The sequence below is a fragment of the Budorcas taxicolor genome, chromosome 25 (assembly GCF_023091745.1).
Source record: "Budorcas taxicolor isolate Tak-1 chromosome 25, Takin1.1, whole genome shotgun sequence".
Lineage (NCBI taxonomy): Eukaryota > Metazoa > Chordata > Mammalia > Artiodactyla > Bovidae > Budorcas > Budorcas taxicolor.
This window is the reverse complement of record NC_068934.1, coordinates 29,749,897-29,754,471: the sequence shown is the minus strand read 5'-3', so window position 1 is coordinate 29,754,471 and position 4,575 is coordinate 29,749,897. Positions and strand designations below refer to the sequence as shown.

The 4,575-nt window shown below is 49.0% G+C and overlaps 1 non-coding gene across 1 annotated transcript; it reads left to right on the top strand.

Moving 5' to 3' along the window:
• Positions 1-1,893: 1,893 nt before the first annotated feature.
• Positions 1,894-2,080, top strand: LOC128069301 (U2 spliceosomal RNA). Its single transcript, XR_008201555.1, has one exon. It is a non-coding gene; the product is annotated as a U2 spliceosomal RNA (small nuclear RNA).
• The last annotated feature ends 2,495 nt before the right edge of the window (positions 2,081-4,575 follow it).

The window sequence follows — 4,575 nt, the reverse complement described above, 5'->3', positions numbered from 1 at the left end:
ACTCACAGCCTTAGAGAAGGAACTTATGGCTGCCAGAGGGGAGTGTTCAGGGAGAGGGATAGACTGAGAGTTTGGGATGGACATGTACACACTGCTCTATTTAAAATGAATAATCAAAAAGGACCTACTACATAGCACAGGGAACGCTGCTCAATATTCTACAGTTACTTAAATGGGAAAAGAATTTGAGTAAGAATAAATAGATGTATATGGTAAAAATATATATATATAACTATTGGCAGGATTAAGGGACATGAATGACATCTCAAGACCTCACTCACCCAAGCCCTAAAGAGACAAGGGAAAGAGGCACTGACCGGACCCCCGCAAGACCTGTTGTGATAGAAGGGGCTGCCTGGCAGGCTCTGTGGCCTTTAGAAGAGATCACATCCTCAGCCTGCCCATGGTGGCTGATCAGGGAGGGAGCTGACACTCTCCCCAGGCCAAGGCCTCCCATTGGCAGCACCCACCTGGAGGCTGGAGGGCACAAGAGCCATTGATACAGTCCTTCAAGTCAGACCTCAAGGTCCAGGGCTGGGTGATCTGGGGGTAGCATGGATTTGGAGGGACAAAGGACAATATCCAGCCTACTTCTGGGGTTAGCTTAGGCTGCCATAATCAAATACCATAGACTGGATGGTTTAATCAATAGAAATTCATTTCTCACCATTCTGGATGCTGGAAGTCCAAGATAAAGGTGCTAGTCAATTTGGTCCCTGGAAGGGCTTTCCTCCCGGCTTATCAATGGCCACCTCCTCACTATGTCCTCACATGGCCCTTTTTCAATGCACGCGCACGGAGAGAGAGAGCTTTCCTATATACTCTTATAAGGGCACTGATCCCAAAATGGGAAATCCCAGCCTCGTGACCTCATCCAACTTTAATCACCTCCCCAAAGCTCACCTCCAAATACCTTCACGTTGGGAACAGGTAGGGCTTCAACATATGTGTCTGCGGGGACACAGGCATTCAGGCCACAATACCTCCTCAGGGTGGTTCTGCACTGACTTACTGTGTGACTTCAGATGACTTACTTTGCTTCTCTGGGCCTCAGTTTCTTCATTTGTAAAAGCAGGGTAACTACAAAGATTAAAAAAGATACCAGGGAACACATAGTTTTTCAAGGCAGAAGCCCAGTGTGTTTCCCTTTGCCTGGCAAAGCAATAAAGCTCTCATTTCCCTTTAGGTGTTTAGTTGCTAAGTCGTGTCTGACTTTTTGTGATCCCATGGACTGTAGCATGCCAGACTCTTCTGTCCTCCACTCTCTCCTGGAGTTTGCTCAAATTCATGTTCATTGACTCTGCGATTCTATCTAACAGTCTCATCCTCTGCCATTCCCTTCTCCCTTTGCCTTCTATCTTTCCCAGCATTAGGGTCTTTTTCAATGAGCCAGCTCTTCCCACCAGGTGGCCGAAGTATTATAGCTTCAACTTCAAGAACAGTCCTTCCAATGAATACTCAGGGTTGATTTCCTTTAGGATTGATTGGTTTGATCTCCTTGCAGTCCAACGAACTCTCAAGAGTGTTCTCCAGAACCACTATTCAAAAGTATCACCTCTTTGGTGCTCAGCCTTCTTTATGGACCAACTCTCACACCCATACATGACTACTGGAAAAACAATAGCTTTGACTATAACAGACTTTGGCAGCAAAGTGATGTCTCTGCTTTCTAGTACATTGTCTTGATTTGTCATAGCTTTCCCTCCAAGGAGCAAGTGTCTTTTAATTTCAGGGCTGCAGTCACCATTGCAGTGACTTTGGAAGCCCAGAAAATAAAATGTCACTGCTTCCATTTTTTCCCCTTCTATTTGCCATAAAGTGATGGGACTGCATGCCAGAAAAGAGAAAAGAAAGGACTTTCCTGATGGTCCAGTGGTTAAGAATCTGTCTTCCATAGCTTCTCAACCTTTTGGCTAAGATCAAGTGTAGCATCTGTTCTTATCATTTTAATATCTGATACATCCTTTATGTGAGGACAATATATTAAATGGATTTTTGGAGAGTTGATGATGGACAGGGAAGCCTGGCATCCTGCGGTCCATGGGGTTGCAAATAGTCGGACCCGACTGAGCCACTGAACTGAACTGAACTGGAGCAGGGAGTTGGAACAGAAACTTGCTCCGGAGGCTCCACACATCAACCTGGTACTGCAGTACTTCCAGGAAAGGTGCACCCCCTCTGGGGAATTAAAAAAAAAAAAAGAATCTGTCAGCCAATGCAGGGGACATGAGTTTGATGGATTCCACATGCCTGGGGGCAGCTAAGCCCGCGTGCCCCAACTACTGAGTTTGAGCTCTAGAGCCTGTGAGTTCCAACTACTGAGCCCACGTGCCAGAGAGCCCGTGCTCTCAAACAGGAGAAGCCCACATACCGCAACTAGAGAGAGCCCGAGCAGCAACGAAGACCTAGCATGGCCAAAAATAAACACATTTTTTAAAAAAAGGAAAAACAATGAAAAAAAGGAGGGAAAAAAAAAAAAGATATTGCACCCCCAACCTGGACAGCTGTTCCAGCAGCCTGAGAAATCCCACCATTTTCCATTCTGGCCACTACCCTCCACCCCACCTCTTTCCTCTACCCAGTGACATGGGATTATGCCATTCCTCTGCTCAAAGCCTCACCATGGCTTCTTATTTCACTTAGAACACAATGCAGCTTCCTTATGGGGCTGCGAAGTCTGCCACCATCTCACAGCTGTGCTTCCGTTCTCAGCCAGGACTGTATTCCTCCCCCTTATCCCTGCCAGGTTTCAGATCTGAGCTTAAATGTCACTTCCTCAGAGGAGGCTTCCCAAAGCCCCCGAACTCCCTGTAATATTCTCATAGTGGCTGTCCTTTCCCATCACAGCAGTGACTGCATCCGGGGAAAACATATTGCAACTCCTCATGGGATGGATTGGAGCTTCGTCGTGAGAGCAGGAAATTTGACTGGCTTCCCCACTGCTTAGTCCCCAGTGGCCCCAGGGCAGCTCTCTTCCAGCACATATTTGTTAAAGGAATAACAAAGTAAAAGGTCTTTCCTGGAATGCCAGCAAGCTCTCTGGGGAGACAAAGACTGACACAGAAAACTGTTCAGCACAACGCAGGGTAATTTGTGTCTAGCCCATCTCCAGAGAGCTTGGCCCTCACCCTTGAGGCTTCAGGAATTCAGAGAAAGGAGGAAAGTGTATTAGCTACCTCGTGAAGATTCAGCTTGAGGTCCCTCCTTCCAGGGAGATGGAAGACAGCAGGAAAAGTCACATTTATCATGTGTCCACAATGTGCCAGAAATGTATCACACAGCATCTCTTTAAATCTTCAGTTAAATCTTCTAATTTTGCAAATGAGGAAACTGAGGCCCAGAGAGGCTAAGTCCAAGTCACATCCAAAGTCACACACCAACTCAGTGGCAGAGCCAGGATATCAAATCAACCAGGCCAGATGTCAAAGCTTGCATTTTTGCAACCAGGCTTAGTAGAATGAGAAAGGAGGTGATAAGAACTTACTCAGGTAAAGTGGGCAGTGGTTCAAATGGGGCTTATAACAGAACAGCATCTAAACTATGGTAATTCTGAAAGCTGGGCTCGTTCTGATGCTAAGCCCAGATCTTAAATGTTACCAGGTACATGTGGGTACTGAAGGGTCCAACAACAAAGAGGACAGCTAGACCCACCCAGAGCAGCTGCAGCCCTCAGAGATGTCCCAGAATCGGACAAGCCCTGGAATGAGCATCTGGGCAGCACTCCCAGCATCTGACCTTGGAAGGAGGCTGCAGAGCTGTGGTTTGGGAGGTTTTCCTTTCTTAGCTAAGACCTACCGGAGCCTGTTCTAAGGACCCAGGTAAGGGAGCTAGGTGGTGTGGGGCGGGCAGTTCTGTCTTGATAAGGTGGGGGAGGAGAAGGAGGGGTCATTTCTACCAGGCTGACCTCAGCGTGGTAATGTGATCAGCCTGTCATGGTTCTGAGCCCTGATTTGGGAAGAACAAAGAGGCCAGGCCCCTCTGCCTCCTCTAGCCCAGGAATGCAGCTGGGGCCAGGCCGTGACCAATCAGGAATGCAGGTTGGGAGTGCGGCACGAATGCAGTTTGTACAGCCAGGCGTTCCTGCCGCGATGGGAGCGGGCTCACAAAGCCAGTGGACAGGCACCACGCTTCCAGCTTTGATATCCCAGCCCTGCCTCCGGGGAGCCCCGAATCCCGGAGCTGTCTGGCCCCCCTGCCCCATGGTGACCCTTTGCGGTGGTGGTGGTGGGGTGGAGAGTGAGAAGTCCAGATGCAAACACCCCAGCCCCGACAGTGCTCCCAGGTGCTCGCATCTCCTTGTCTGCCTCCATCGATCATCAGTCTCCGGAAGTCTGAGAAAAAGGCCCTGGGAAGATGGGCGGGGAGGGGGAACTCGGCTGAGCCTCCTGCCTGCTCCTCAGGGGTTTGAGAGATGGATGTACAGACAGACAGACAGATGACCCACAGGAGAGGCTGCCAGGCCTCTGCAGCCACTGCTGAAGACAGGTCCTAGAAGCCTCTTGAGGCTACCCTTTCCAGGGAGATAAATAATGTTGGGGTTGGAGGCGGGTGTTGACCCCTGGGCTGACTGTTGAA